Below are 17,176 nucleotides of genomic sequence, written 5' to 3' on the forward strand. Positions count from 1 at the left end.
ATTTAGGCCTTCTTCCAATAGGGTTTACCAGGAAGGTCTGTTGTGTACAAGCCAAAGCTTAATTTATTTTTTTTACACCATAACTTTTGAGGAGAAAAAAACCCCATCCCTGCCCTCAGAAACACATTTCTGCTTCCTTTGGATCAGACACTAGAGTTCATGTGTCTGGGTAGTGTGATATATCAGGAGACTGGTGTGGTTGACCTCTAACTGTGGAATTTTTAATTTATTTTTTTCTTGCTCTTTACTGTGCACAAAGGTGGTGGTGTGAACATGTTGGAGGCCTGGGAACCACTTGTTTCAGCAGCAGTTACCCTTATTCACCCTGACTTGGATCATATCCCTACCACAACATTAATAACGTAGCACACTCAGAGAAAGAATGAAACAAAGTAATATGAAAAAAGGTACAGGGCATGTTTGCTATCAAGCTTCATCTTTTGCTTTCCTACTGGTGCCACCGTGGCAGCAGATCTGACTTGTGTCCAAAATGAGCTTATGAAAATTCACATTGCAGGCAAAAAAGGCCAATGCTTTCAAGGCATTTGCTGCCCCTAGAAGCCATCCAGGGTAATTTATGCTGGTTCTCAGAAAATTCAACCAGATTTGAGAAATAATTTGAACAATGGAGTCTCCAGGAAGATTGTGTCCCTTGGCTTAGCTTGGCATGGAGGGTGGCAGGCGCTGTAATATACTGATGCTAACACTGACAAAAGCCTGCTTTAACTACAGTGCAATGCATGCAAGGAATTGCTGCTGGTTTGATAAGTACTGCACTGTTGGCAGGGGAAAATTTAGGTCCAATCAAGTTAAATTCCATCATCTTGCTGTGATAGAAGATGGAGCTCCTTTCAATGCTGGGCTCCGCATCATGCCACAACCAAATGCCTTTAGTCTCCCATAGCAAACTCTTTTTCAGGGTAAAGTACCTTTCCAGATCAAGGCAAGCTGCCACAGGAAGGTGTTTGTGGGGTTGGTATTTACCACAGCATGGGGATTTGGGGCTGCACCCCACTGGAGCTGAGGTGAGCTGGCAATATAACAGTGATCCTTATGGGGTCACCCCTCTGGCCCTTAGAGGAACAACCAGACTGGGAGAGCCCTGCTCCCAGCTTGCTGGGACTGGAGATGGTTTTCCATAGTGTTTTAGTCCCTATTGTGTCAAGAAGTGACACTGACACCATGGACTGCTGTGCAGAACACCCTCAGCCTCGTGAGTCATCTGCTGTAATTCTTTGGGAGTGGGCAAGCAAGAGAGGCACTGCAAGAAAAGGGCATTTCTAGTGTTGTTCCCAGACTCTGCCATGTGAATCTGCCCTCCTGAAATCCATAAAACCCGCAAGCAGGCTCTCAAACATTTAATTTGAAAGATCTCTGTTTAAATGGTTTTTGACTTGTGCCAGGGCAAGCCTGTCCTCCAGTTAATTATGTTCTAAGCACACAAAGAGAGCTAGTGAAAACAGTCACTTCATAACCATTTTCTTTTTGTAAACTCAGAGTACTTAGATCTGCATCATTTAATCATAATAGAGCCATATGCATGCAGCTTAACTTTTCTGGAAACCAAAATTAGCTAGAAGATATTTTGGCCTATTTCTGAAATGCTTGTGTATGGGGAAAAGTGCTTTGGGAACTTCAGATGGGTATGAGCTCCCAGACCTTGCAGGAGTGGAGAAAAGTTCATGTCAGGAATGCTCCCACCTCTGCCCAGGTCACACAGCAACAAATACATCATCAGTGCAATTTTAGAGTGAAGTTTACTGGTGGAGTGGTTAACTAGCACAAAGAAACTAAAAGAGAGACTAAGCTGCTAAATGTAGGGCAAAGATTAATCTTGTCATGGGCCAGAATCTCAGGGTGTGAATACCTGGTCCAAAGAAAGTTATTTTAGTTGTTGCAACATGACCTTTAAATGGAGCAGAGGAATATTTCTTAATTAGATATTTACATATCTTGCAAATATTTGAAAAAAATATAGCAGCCTCAATGAAATTCAAACCTATTTGCTTAACGAGGCAGTGCTTTAATTTGCATGTCTGTTTAGATATATCTGAGTGCCTTGAAAACTCAGAAGGAGGCACATGCTCGAATCATTGTCTCAGAAATGCTCAGTGAACAGCCAGGGCAGGGATCACATCCAGGAGAGATCTCTGTAGCTCAATCACCACGAGCTCCAGGGCTCAGTGCTGAGCTGGCAGTTGTGCTTTGCCAGCAGGACCCTGCAGCAGTCACAGCAGCTTTGTTCCACTGGGAATGGTGTCTGGGTCCATCCAGCATCTCCCCTGGGGCTCTTTTATACCCAGTCAAAATCTGGGTATGAAAGCAGCTTCTCTGCCAAAATCCCAGCGGATGTAGAGAGAGGATGGGGAAACCCTAGGACATTCCAAAAAGTTCCTAAAAAGCTTTGGGTAAGCTTAAGGAAACAGTGTCATGATATATTGATAGATATCTTGCTACCACTCCACTCCCCTGTATAAAGCTGTCAAAACTTGCTGCAAAAACTGTTAAGGGAATTTACCAATATAGCCTTAGTTTCAAAATAGTAATTACTAACAGGGCAGATACTCTGAGCTGTACATGGATGAAACTATTAATTAAAGGTCGTTTAGAGAACTCTCTGTGGCTGCAGAATTGCAACACGAATTTGCAGAGGAAATAGACATTAAAGGCTGCAGCCCATCTTGCAGCCAGCTGTTGGCCCCCAGCTGAATACTCCCTCACAGGAATAACATGGAACATACCTTGGTAAGATAAAAAGGCATAATTTTGGGATCCCCTCATTTGGGTGGGATTCTCTGAATTTTACAGTAATTCTTTGCCCAGCTCTCAGTTCAAGAGACTTAATATGTTTACCTCTGGGTACTGTGGGTCTCTGTCATCCAAAGAGGCTGAGCTGGTGCTGCCGGCAGCAAGGATTCAGCAAGGATTCCTGCTCTGGCTGAGGGGACTGGGGACAGCTGAGTCTCCTTTAAATGGAGAGGGGTCAATGAGTGAATGAAGAACAGGAGGATGATGAGGGAAAGGAAGACAGTGAGAGAGGAAAAGAGAGTGGAGCCAGGGAAATGCAGCTGATTGCAAATGCATTTATCCTTTCTCAGGAAGTTCATCCTCGGAGCAGCCCCTGAAGGTAGCGCTGGTAACTGATGCTACCTGGTCTAGGTCTAACTCGCTGTCATGCTGACATGTATCAGGAAATTAAACCCCTTCTCTCTTGCCAGTGCTTCTGAATATTGATTCCTAATTCCACAACCTGGCCATTATTTGAAACTAAAGCTTGCCACAAAGGAGAGTGTTAAAGCACAGGTCAAGGACAAGGCTGCCCTCCATGCCTGCAGCCACTTCCCAAGTGCTTTATGAAAGCCATTGTGCCATGAATGGACGGGGGGAAAATACAGCATATTCAGCATGAATAAAACATGACAGTGATGTGCTAGCAAACTCTGATCTGTTTTGACTGTGATAACAGTGTAAACCTCAATGGGTGAGGACAAGATCACAGTGCACTGAAACCATGAAGTCAGCTTAACGTGACCACGGTCCACTCAAACTCCTCTGTCACTCCTGGCAGCTCCCTGCAATGCGCTGTGACTGTGATGTGCATCCAGTGAGAGCAAAGTGACACATGAGCGTGGCGTGACAGCAATGCCAGAAAAGATTTGGTGCTTGCTGTTTGTGGCCAGTTAGCCATGTGAATGCAAAATGTATGGGGCGGTTTGTAAGGAGCTGGTACTGATCATTTGTATGAATGGTTTTGACTGAGGAGCATTTGGGTTTGAGTATCTGATACAGATTCCTCCTGTAGCAAGCCTCAATAAGCACACGGTTACCACAGCTGTTGGCTGGAAGGTTCACCTTATTTAAAGTGCTTTCTGAGATCTGATCTGTCCTTTTTTGTCTTCACTCCACACCAAACCACAGTGGCAGATTATTAACTGAGATATGTATGGCGATCAATATAATATAAAGATCAACATGTCCTTGAGTTCAGTGCACATCATTTCATAGGGAAGTGTTTTTTCCCCTCTCCATTTGGCTTGATTATTCAAGAGTTCTTTAACCACTACAACAGAATCCTTTTCAGAAGAAGAACGTTTTTCTTTCACCCTAGTTGCTATGAGAACATGAATCATCTCTTTAGCACAATAGCAACAACTGTAGTGCCTAAGTGCATCCACTGATTTTTTACTGTTTGTTCTTTGCTCTCAACAAGATAAGCTGTTGTTATTTCTTTCTTCTTGAACAAGCATAACATGATTGCTGAAGTAGTCAGAATAATTGGACCAAATAGTGAGGCAGTTAATGTAAACAGAAAGAATTTATCTCTTTCAAGTACAGTAAATTGTCCTCCAAAAATATGGAAATCTTGTCTATTTCTTGTTGTGCCCTAGAGCAAATTTTGTTGAGTTTGTTGTCACATCATTATTTTCGGACTCTGTGAAATTGCTAATGAGGAACAGGCTGCTTTCAGTGGGATAATTGTGTGTGTTTGAGGCTGTGGTGAGGTGTTATAGTCCAAGGGTAAATCACCAGCACAGGGGAGGTGAATGCCCTCCCTGACCTCCACATTCACCACAGGTGTCACTCACCACCCAAAGGGCTGCCAGGGATGGGGAGGGTGGTGCTGGCTTCAGCTGCAGTGAGCTCTCTACTGCACAGAGGGTGCAAACCAAGTGAGCTGATGTGCAAACTCTTTTTGTAACTGTGGTGGGAATGAGTTCTGCACTGGAGGAAGATGATATCAAGAACTATTTTGCTTGATCATTAAGACCCTGAGCTGTTGCCACAGATAACCTACAAGCAAATTTTAAAATTTCTTAAATAACAGGTAAAATGAGTTATTCTCATTGAGAGAGGAAAGATTTTTCTGTGCACTTGGTATACTCATTTTCAGTCTGGCCTTGGTTGCACTCACTGTCAAAGGCACTGTTTTCACACCATAAAGTCTGCTGGTATAAAATGGCTTCTGTGAGAAGGATCCTTGCAAAGCAAAGGGTGGTGGACATGTTTTGACAGTCTCTTGGTGTTTGCTAACCCCTGCCTTCCTAAAGCCATCCTTCAAACCTCCTGATCCTAAACTCCAGAGATGTTTGTGGAAATCAATGCTGTTGATAGATGAGAAAGATGGGGGCCTCTGTCAAAATGTGTTCTGGATGGCATGAGACAAGAGGTTGAGAGAAATTTGTGAAAGCACTTAAATGATTTGAGGTTGGTGGCTCTTGTTAGAACTTGTGTCTGATTTGAGAAAGGAGCTTCTACTCCATCCTCATTTGGCACCTGTGATTTGTATAATCTATGGCCCCTTTTAAAGAGGTGGATAAATGCTATGCAAATATGTCTAGACAGGTGAAATATGGCTAATGATCAGTTGAGACAATTTTCCCAACAACCCTCTTAGATTTTAATTATTTATAGATCTATAACTACATACTATGCACTTCTGTAGCACAGGTGAATTAGAGGGGGAAAAAATAAAAGCTTACATACAACCAGTGTTTTCAATAGTATCAAATTATTATGCCAATAAAACATGTAAAATCTGTTCGAGATCAAACAGGCATTTGATGTGCTGATTCTGTTTTGGAACAAAAAAAAAAAATCCCTGAGTGATTGTTATCTGGTACTTGTAGCTTTGAATAGATAAAAGCAGTGGCCCAGACCTTGACTCGAGTAAATTAATACAACTGCATTGACTTCAGGGAAACAATGTGGATTTATACCAAGTGATGGATCTGTTCTTGCTGCCTGATAAAAATCTAGAGGTTAGGCTTCTTCATCAATTTTTGTCTAAGAACTAAGGAAGGAAAAGATAATGGGGCTACAAGTAGGGATATGATTCAGTATTATTCTGATCTTAAACTTCTAACCTCAGGGGAAAGAGGCTGAATACTTGGCATGGATCTTGCTTAAGTTTGATGAACTGCTTTACCATTGTATTTAATTGTTTGCAGCTAGTATTATACTGAACTAAACTAAGATTATATGCAATTAAGCAAAAGAAGAGTATTGCATTGAGCGGTATTTAGAGTGCCTCATTAATTTGTATTAGGCTGTTAATGTAGGAAAATGCACCAACATGATTTAAACATAAAAATACCTAGGTAATCTGGCAAAACACACTAAGCTTCTAATCACTCGTTCTGAATATTTCCTGAAAATAACTAGGACCTGATTAAACTACTTTTATGTGTCATGTTTTTTCAATGGAAAAAGAATCTTGAGACTCCTTTTGACTCCACAGCAGAAAGACAGAAGAAGCTTAATGCAGAGGCAAGCAGTGGTATTAAGAGAAATATAGCCTAAAAGAGATATATTAAGGAATTACCCATGTGTAATAGTAAAACCAATTGGAATGAACTAGATTTTGCTGGCTTAATCATAATTTGTGAAAATTGACCTCAAATAAATGTAGAATCATAATAAAATTTATAGATGATCTAATGAAATCTAACACTGACTATGAATCACGATTTAATGTCAGAGGTATGTGTGTTTTGGTCTTGGATTTAGTGAAAACTAAGTTTTGAGAACTGAGTATATTGTATTGAGTGTGGACCTTGCTATGTGTCATCAAAATGAGAAGTAAAACTTCTAAAAAACTTCTAAAGCAGCTCCTTTCCAAGGAAGGGGAATCTTGATTGTCCTCCTTGCAGATGAATTCCTTGGTACAGTCACATTTTATGCAGTTATATGGAAATTTATGTTGGTAGCAGAGATTGTTTCACAAAGCTGTGATAACCTTTCCTATGGCAAAGGAAGATCTGTTAGTGACTGCTGCTACAAAACACATTTTCAAAAAAATGTGAAATCCTGCAACCACTTTGTTTCATAAAACATGGTGACTCCCACAATTTAAGATGTATTAAAAAAAAAAAAGGAGAAATTTATTAAAAGTTAGCCAGTAGTGGATATTAACTGCCAGCATTGACTAAATTTTTAAGAACTATGTTTTAAATCATGGACTTATTATGACTTTTCTAATGGGCAGTTTACATATCTGGATCATTAGTAAAACAAATATTTTAACACTCGTTTGAAATCTTAAATTCAATCTAGAAATGTTGTTGTTTAATCTGCTTTCCAGTCCATATTATCTCTGTGTATGTAAATGCTGTTTCCCATTGTGGCTTTCCTGAGGTCAGGAGCAGAGACCTTCACGGACTGGCTCTGTCAGCTGAGGGGCTTGGGCTGGATGTGGTTGTTTCCAGGTTTTCAGCACTCTCTGTGTGAATGGATGGGAATTCCCCAGTGCCAGAAGAGATTCCTGAGGTAACAGGGCTGCTGGAACATTCAGGACACAGCTTGGAGCCCCAGGATGTGTGGTTAGAACCTGCCTTTCCCTGGGAGGCTTGCTGGGTTCCTGCACATACTTTGCATGAGTGCAAAAGGTGGAGAGTGGTATTTCTGTGCTCTGCAGTGCTCCTGCCAGGGCTGCATTCGAACATTTGGTTCCCAGAGCTCAGCACTCCCACCCTGGCCATGCAGGAGTCCTCTCCTGTCCCTTGTCCCAGGCTGTCCTCCCCAGCCCTTCAGGTGCCTGAGCTCTCTGCACGTGGCTCGTGCATGATATCACCCAGCAAGGGAGAGGGAAAATGTCTGAAAGGCTCCAACTGGTACGAAAATAAATCTTGCTGATTCTGACTCAAGTAAAACATACAAATTAACATAAACTCAGTATCAGCGGGATCTTAATTTGATTTCTTTCTTTATTTTATTTTTTCCTTCAAAACTTTTTGAAAGATGTGCTCATCTTTTAAAATCTCTGCATAACAGAGAGACTGGTTTTCCCGCCTCTTGTACACAGCATCATCAAGACATAAAATATGTTTCTGGCCATCTGAGTATAATAACGAGGCAGCTGTACAGCTCACTTTGGTTGTTTATACCTATTTGGGCTCAGACCTGTTGCAGTGTCCTCTGGATGAACCTTTCTCATCTCAGACCCTGCAATTTGATGTCTGCTCCAAGCATTGGTTAAAGACCAAGTTTCAGCAGTTCATTTTCTCTGTGTGAAATTTAGTGGGTTTAAATCATCACCTTTTTGGTGGAACATGCCAGTTTGAGGCTTGGAGATTTTGTGGCTTTGTTTTAAATAATGTCTGGGGCTGGGCTTCAGCCTTTGGCTTTGAAACCTGTCAGTATGTTGCACAGACTTGCAAAATAAATCAGAACAGTTTATGTTATCATAAACCATTGAATGGGGGATTTTTGAAAGAGCTAAGAGAATTACAGGTATATATATATATAGTGTATGTGTAATTATACAAGCTCAGTGAGGGGAAGTCTCTGTAGCTGTTTGAATTTCAGTGGCTTTTGTGTACACCTCAACTAGAGTTTCTTTTTTAGTTTTAGCTTAGCTGTCAGTCCTTCCAATTCCAGAATTGGAAAAGGGATTTTGTCCCACTCCAGATCTCATGCTAGTGTGTTTCTGATGAGTGTGCATCCTGTGCTGTGTCTTCAACTGTAATTAATTAATGGATGTTCATGTAGGAATTCTTTGCTCTGTGAAACTGATCCCTACCAAACTGTCCTTAAATCTTATGTGAGTCTCCTTTTCCTTGTAAAACTCAAAGTCACCTTCACCATGAGTGGAAACTGCTCTACTACTCAGCTCTTTCCCCCCCTCCTTATTTTTCTTTTTTTCTTTTATATTTTTAATGTTTCTGTTTTGAGATTTGTCCCTTGCTTGTATTGCTGTCAACCAGCACAACAACCAGGGAGTTCTGCTGGAAAAATATTTTTAGGTATGCAAAATTCCTATCAGAGATTTGCCACTGACCATGTCACTTTGTATGCAGCATATCCAGCAAAAACATTCATATGCCAAAATAGCTGTGAGCTTGCAGGGTGTTAGCCTGGGATAACTATAGCTTTACAATCTAGCTTGTAAATTTTTATCATGCACACAAGCCCCCATGTACATGCATAACTCATAACTTAAACCATGTTATCACTACCACACAAGCTAGTGCTGTAAAAATGCAACCAAAGCTAAATTTAAATACATGTGTAAGTGCAAAGCACTCAGCTTCTGTAACAAAGGTAAAATTGGGCTCCTGTGGTAAAGATATATGTCCTTAATTTAGCCTGAGAAATCACCAAACTCATTGTGCTGATGGTATGACCTAAACTAATCTTCTGTCCAGATTTTCAAAGATGAAAAAAAATTCAGAAAACTAATCTAGTGCAATGCTGATAGCCTATGATGGTTGAGAGGTTGTAACATTATTTTAAAATATTATAATATAGCTGATGTGCGATTTTCTGTAATGCAACATCAGTTGTCTGTTATTTGCTTCTGACTATATTTACATGGGAGAATAAGGCTAAAAATCTCAGCAGGTCTGTTAATACTCAAGATGCAGGTTGTCATAAATGCTGGTAATGTTTTTCTATTCCTCCTTTTTTTCCTGTTATTATGGGTTTTTATGAAATATATAAGATATGTGGCAACATGAAACATAATGTAACCCGGTATTTTCCTTGTTTGATGCTGCTCTTTATTTCTCTAAATCAAATGGGAGTGCTACAAGGCGCCCAGGCCCTTTAATATTTTGTTGTTCACAGTAGCCTACATAAACAGAGTGAATCCTAGAGCACACTGTACCTTCTATCTGTACCAGGGAATGGTTTTATTCATAAAGCAAATTAAACACATCAAAACAAGCAATCTGGAGTGATGAGCACTGGAATGGAAGCCTGGTATGTTGGTGAGGTTGCTGCCCTCAGTGTAAATTGGTTAAAATCCCATTTCACTGGTTCTAAGAACGTATTATCTTTTCTTGGAGGGTTTTTTGGTCTGAAGCCTATTCTGTACTAAAGAGCTGGTGGTCTTATGGCTGGGGAAGGAATTTGATACTGAAGAAAAGTCTGAGAACTCCTGCCTGGAAGGGCTGGAACCATCCTGACTTGAAGTAGGAAAATCCTTGAAGTTTTGAGGTATGGGCAAGAATTTTTTTTTTATTTCCTTTAATATAATGTTTCTTCCTTTGAGAACCTGGGCTGCAAATCTTAGGTGCAAAATATTTTAAAGTCTCCTTTTCATCTTTGTGTAAAATACTTTGTTTTGGTACTACCTATGTATTAATGCTGGCTAAATATCTCCCCATGCATGTGCTATATAGAAAGACCTCAAAGAAAATTTTTCCAGGCCTGGGAATCTTATGATGCAGATATAAAATAGAACAAGCCAGATAAGTGGGGTGGTAGTAGAATGAAAGCATGAAATGGGAGTAGCAGTGAGAGTATCTGAGTGGAAATATGAGTTTCATTCTCAGCCCCTGCCTGTAGAATATCTTGGAGAAGTTTCCAGGTCTAAAATCTCTGCTATGATCCAAAACCTGGCCACAATTGATTGCTGTAGTTTCCAGACTCCTCCTGCATGCATCATAAGAAACCAAACCATCAAGTTATTTGAACAGTATAACATTTGCAGAATTCCAGATTTTCCCAAATAGCATCTTGGGTGAACCACAAGAGATGCATCTTACAGGACCACAGTCTGCCTCAGAAAACCTGGGGAAACTCCACTGTCTCAGATGGAAACTTCAAAGCATCCAGCAACCTTAAATCTATTTTTCCCCTTTTAAGCTTTTTGGACTGTTTTATTTAAGTGCTGAAGAATTAGAAAAATGTTTCTAGTTAATGATTAGACTGGGCATTTATTAGGGAGACTGCAAACCAAGTCACTGCCTGTTTGGCAGGCAGACTGTTTTGTACAGCTTAAGTATCTACCACTAAAATGTTGTCATCCAGCAATGGTTACCACAGCACCAACAACTGAAATACCACAGCTGGTATAGAAAATATAATAACTGGTTGTCACAGGAGATTCAGGATAGGAAATAAGTGTGCCATCTCTCAGGATGGTCTTTTTAATGCCTGTTTTTATAGGCAAGGCCCATCCCTGTCCTGTTCCTAACTCCAGATGTTGCTCCCCCTGGGGCACAGCAGAAAAATGAATGGGGAGAGCAGGAAAATGAATTATGTTAGAAAGTCCTTCTGTTCCAACGGACTTATTCTGGAGCAGGATAGGCATGAGATGGAGTCTCTATCACTGCAGTCTGTAGCTCAAGCTTGGATGACTTAAAAACAGTTGTGTTCCCATGGTTTTTATGCTTTAGTCATCCTAACTTAATATTCATAGTGATTCTTCAGACCTTGGGTGGTTACTCTCTCCTTGTTGGGTTATTTTGTTAGTCACTGGATATGATATGAGAGCTCCTTAAATCAGTAAGAAGGAGCTTGATCCTTCATTAAAAACTCGTGTTTTTAATGACTCCACATTCTCAGTAACTTAAATCTTAGTCCACCAGGACAGTGAAATGACCTGAAAATGTTCCCAATCTTTCTTTTAAAGTAGAAATGTTTATTACAATTCTTACAATAAACCGTTACTTGACCTTTCATAGATTAAATTAGTAGGATACTTACTGAAATTTTGCTCCAAACAGAAGAAAGATTAATTTTCTTTTGTCTTGCCACACAACTTTTGCTTCCAGTAACAAGAAGCTCTAAACAACAGCAAAAAACCTCTACCTAAACCCACAAATACCCCATCAGTTTGAAGCTATCAAAATTTAAACCTTGGAAATGAATAAGGATATGCCACACATAAAAACCTGCCCAGCTTCAGAAGAAAAAATTTTTCTTTTCAATTTCAAGGATCCTTTTTCAGTTAGACCCTTGCAGTTTTGTTTCCTTCTGAGAAGGCAGGAGTTCAGTTGCATGATCCCCTGACTTCATTCCAAGATATTGGTAGTCTGAATGAGTTTAATAAAAAATCACAAATGGAGCATTGAAGCAAGGATTTAACCACCTATGTTACACCATCCCAAAATCTAATACAAACCAATTGTGGTCTAGTGTCTAATTTCCACAGCTGTAAAGAGAAAGATTCAAAGGAGTCATTCCTGGATTGCTCCAATGAGAGGTCAAAATCCCATTCTCAGGATTATTACAATAATTAGATCCAGATTCTTTCTTGTGTCTGAAAGAAGACTTCAGGCTATCTAACATCAAATTCTGTTATAAAGCTGCTAACAAAATGTTTTACTCTAAAAGTGCGTTGGATGTTTAAATTCCCAACAATGCTCACAAAATATGGCTCTTATGCTGAGCTTAATTGAATTTGGTTATTTATTATGCAACATAAAACATTTATTATATGGAATGTGTTCAAGAACGTCTCCATTTACCATATGTTTTCAAAAATGCTTTACAAAGAACAAATTGAAAAGATGAATCTGCAAAGTGGAGCCACCCATGGTTAGGTAGTCCAACCTCAGGCTTCAGACCCCATCAGGGACTAATCCCTCTGGAGACACCTCACTGCTCACACTGGGCTTTTTCTTTCTCCAGAATTGTCCCTTCTGCTGTTCTTGTTTATCTGGTCTTTACAGAGTTTGTCAAGTATAAACACCCAGATTTTGTTTAGTTGCACATGATTTTCCATTTCTCCCCTCTCTCCTTTCTCTGTTATGAAATGTTATGGTCAGTGCTGTCCTGGCACAGTCCAGCTGTGAAAAAGGCACCGTCTCATCACTCTCCATTTGTTTGTTGTCAGCATGTGAAGGGCAGGAAAGCTCGCGTGTGTGGCACAGTGTTGGCTCAAAGCAGTGCCTAGGAAGCACAGGGAAATGGTTTTACTGTTGTTTTGGATTCTGCAAAGCTATTTACTGCTCAGTGCAGTTTTGCAATTCCTGGCAAGTCACCATAAATGTATGGTCTCACTCTGTTATGATTCCAAGAGCATAAGTATTAACATTTCTTTAAATGTTCTTTCTGTTTTTCCTTTATCTTAACACTAGTTAGGATGAATATTTGAGTGAAGGGAAAGGAGGTGGTAACTGCATTTCACTCTTTTGCAATAAGCTGTGTATGTAAAATCATACCAGGGCTTTTAAATTTATCTGGCATTGTATGTCATCCTGTGATGGGTAAAATAACTGAAACTTCTTTGAGGCATTTTGTAAGGACGTTGCAAACTTTTCTTAATGTCTTTGTACTTAGATGTCAAATAGCAACTCTCCCATATTTATTTGGCAAATCCTTTCTTGTAAGCACAAATAATTTTTCTTGGTAATTATATCTGTTCTGATACAAATGCACACATGATCTGGTTTTTTCAACCAGGCTTGAAAGGAGAGTGTCTGGGTAGGGGGGAAATCCCATGCAAAATTTGCCTTCTGCCTCAGATTAAAGCCAGTCAGTTCCTAGGGAAGTAAATAAGAATGGGAATTTTTCTCACATCCCTGAGAAAAATCTGACACAACACAGGATAGAATCCTTCCCAGATACTGGCAAATCTTCTGTTTGGATTAGCATAGTGATATCTGGGGACCAAACCTTGCCCAAAGTTTTCCATTAACTTTCTGTTTATGTTTGTACTGAAACAGTCATTCAAGTCAAAATATATTTGCTATATTGCTATATAGTTAAAAAAATGTGTTTGGATATCTGAGATGAATCCAGAGGAAAATAAATTCAAGTGATCTCTAACTGAAAATGACCCATTTCTCTGACCTGAAGAATCTTTTAGCTGCAATAGTGACTTCTGGTAATTTTGATTGATAATGGCTGTTGAATCACGGTGAGCTCGTTCCTCTGAAACCAAAACCAACCAATGTTAGTGCCTGAAGTTTGCTTCCTTTGTTTCGTGCTGTAATATTAATGAAACAACTGCTCAATACAACCTCAGCTGAGCTGCTGAACTTGAGCAGTTTTCAGATGAGCCTCAGATGGTGCAATCTATGTTTAGTTTGTTTTGTTTATTCCTCGGCCGCATGGTAACATCTCACTGACGTGGTGACAGTTGTTGACTCACAGCTACCGTGGTTTCGAAGCAGTGGGGTTCTGGCCTCTGCTCACCATGAGGAGCCTCTTCCAGTTGTTGCTCAGAAAATAATTCTGCACGAGGCAAAAGGTCAGTTTTGGCTCTATGACCCACATGGGAAGGCAGATGGCTTTGTGCTGTGCTGCTACAACCAGATTTATTCAACTTTGCCATGGAGCTCCTAATATCAGGAGAGTCACTTGCTGTAGAGAAAATTCGCACTTTCAGTTTATAGAATAGTTATAGGAAACTTAAAAACTCGGTTCAGTAATATGCTTGTTCCCATAAAACTTACATTGGATCAAGCCAAAAGTGAAACATACTGCTGTTTAAACAGAAACAGGAGTAAGTATCCCACGCTAGGTTAATTTAATATTACATTCAGATGTTCTGGAATTAAGTGATGGAGCAGATGGGACAGTGATGACCAATTCTTAATAAAATAAAAAGACAGATGATACTTTTTAGCTTATTTGTTTTTAAGAGCCATCAGGAATGGCTATGGACAATAGAAAGCCCATTTTTACTCTGGTTCTTTTAAGAGTTAGGTTTATACTGGTTTATATGTCAATCCTCCCTCCCCATAATAACATCTCTGCTTACAGTACTTGACTATCCACATTAATTTAACTCATTGTTAGTAAAAGTAATTCTCCTTACTTTCTAATGGGGTTAGAGGAGTAGCATAGCTTTGTTTACAGTAAAATCCTGTGAATTCTGCTTTTCCAGTACATGGAGGATGAAAATGTTTGGCAACAAGGCAAGGCACATATATAAAGGCTGCAGCAGCTATTAGGGAAGCTTAGTAAATACTCCACTATTTATTGATCAAATACATTTATACAAATAAGTTGTCATTTAAAATGGCTTTTTTCTTGAAGATGGAACTAGCCATAGGCCAGAGGTCCCTAATGCCTTCTCTTCCCAGATTTCCATCTGTTATAGGGTCTGAATGACCAAACATGCTCTTTTGTTTCTCAAATTTCCCGGACTAACTGAATATCCTGAGGCAGCCATGTCTGCAGCCCTATCTAACCATGGAATTGAGGGTGAGAACAACAGAACCAAATTCCCAAAAAGCCATCATTAGGGAAGCCACTGGTGGTCAACCAGGATTGGAACGGCCTGGTTTTCAGGCATGTGCTGGTGTTTTGGTATCACCATCCCCATGACTAGTTCTTCTGCTGAAGACTGGCTTTAAATTTAAAAGCACAGAGATGCTTTGGGTACAAACCAAAATAAGATGGATAGGGGCAAAGCCAATTAGAGCAATGTGATGATTAACAGGGGACAAAACAGCATCTGAGAAAGTTGGATTTCAAGGGAAAAAGCCCCTATGTGGAAGTACGGGAAAGAAAGCAGGAACTTTTCTGTATAAAGTAACAATGAAGAATAAAGATCAGAAAGTAAAGATAAATCTGTTTTACTGTTCCTCTGGGGAAAGGATGAAAAGCAAGTAAGTGCTGTTGACATGAATAATGCCTTAAACACTGGAGTAACTGATAAATGTTCAAGTTCTGTGAAGTTGAACAAAATGCAGTTGTACAGGATGTTTCTTTTCTAACCTGAAACCAAGATGCCAAAGAAAGAGTAGGTGCTTATAGAGCAGTGCATTGTTGTGGGGGTTTGGGAACTTTAAAGATGGTCTTATTAGAGAACTATGACGTCTGCTCTGCCGTTAGTCCCACTCCCATCCATATGTTGTAGCTGTATGAAAATTGTTCAGAGATAGGATGAAGTAGCTTCTGTGAACCAGCAAGGGGGATAAGAGCTGTGGGAATGTAAATCCTTGTGCTGGAAGGGCTGGAGGCATCTGTGGAAACAACACTCTAAATAGACACTCTGTTAGCTGTGGAGACACAGCATTGCCTTGTGTTATTGCACTGCGGAGAGCCCATGAAATTGGTTTTCAGTCCTTATTTTGAAGGATACCTGTGTATTCTGCTTGGAAACATTCCTAATTTGAAAGAAATGAAGGTTGTGTTGTTCTTCCTAATCCAAATTCTCTTTACAGAGATCTCTTCCCTGTTGCTTTTTGCTACTATCCTCATAACTAAATGAGAGAAGTTAGGTCATTAGTACACCCGGCTTGTCTTCAATATTCTTTGTACAAAGTTATGGGGAAAGTAATCAATAAACATTTTTGTTTCTTTTAGTCTCTTGGTTGTAGTGTGATTGCAGCAGAACTGAGAGCAGAGATCCATCTTTAATGCTGCTTTTTTCCCAATAGAGCTCATGAGCCAATACGCATTGTTTACTCAAGGGGCCATATGCAGCTAATCTTTATGGAAATAAAGGACAAAAATATTCATATCTAGTAATATTTAGCTAACTTGTTTTTTTCCTGTCTAAGTAGGGCAGGTAAACACATCCCTGATTTAGAGTAAATCACTTGTTTGAAGGATTTTATTATTTTCCCTATTCTTTTCTACATGTCTTGAACTGAGAAAAATAAATCCATAAAAAGAATACATTAACCTAATATAGGTGCATTGAATATCTGCTGCTACTTTCTGCGCGGTATAATTCTCATCTGATTTACTTCAAAACATTGTGATCCCAGCTGTAGAATAGCAACAACTGCAAACTAAAAATACTTGGAATTACTGAGTCAAAAAAGCTGGGCTTTTAAAGAGCATAAAATCGACTGGGACCAGATGGTATAGCAGGAGAGCAATTGCTGGGTTTTAAATTCCCCTTTTCAGAAGTGAGATCATTAAAAGCCAGGTAAAGGCTGGAGCTATAGGTAAGATTCAGGAGTGCAGGCAGGGAACAGAAAAGTTCAGTCAACAAACAGAGCAGGCAATAATGTGCAGCTTTGGGATGTGGAATCCTGTGTCATTTGTCTCACCACCAGCACCATCCCAAAAGGGAAAAGTGAATATATTTTGTAGCATGTGAACTGGAAAGAATGACCAAATATTTACTGAGTCAATAGGAGGTGACACATTTTCAGTCTTGCTGTCAATAAATAGTTGAGGATGTTCTGGAGAAACTACTTATTTAAAAAAAAAAAAAAAGTTTGGACTGAATGATCAGAAAGGTGATTTACTGGAATTTAAAAGGAAAGACAAGTAAGGGCAAGTCTCTCTAAATGAAGTGCTAGATTTCCAAAGGACAGGCAATGAGATATGGGTGAAACCAATGAAGTCTGTTGAGCTGCAGAGCTCTTGAAGCTGGATGTGGAGGAGATAGGAGATCTGCCTGGAGCTTGTGTCCCAAAACCTGGAGCTGTGGCCCTTGAGTTATGGGCTGCCCTCCTCACTTTAATGTGCTCCATGTAGGCAGGGCAAACGTTTTTTAAAGCCTTATTAGAGCTTGCAGAAAAAATTTAAAATCAAACAG

The sequence above is a fragment of the Zonotrichia leucophrys genome, chromosome 11, assembly GCF_028769735.1.
Source record: "Zonotrichia leucophrys gambelii isolate GWCS_2022_RI chromosome 11, RI_Zleu_2.0, whole genome shotgun sequence".
NCBI lineage: Eukaryota > Metazoa > Chordata > Aves > Passeriformes > Passerellidae > Zonotrichia > Zonotrichia leucophrys.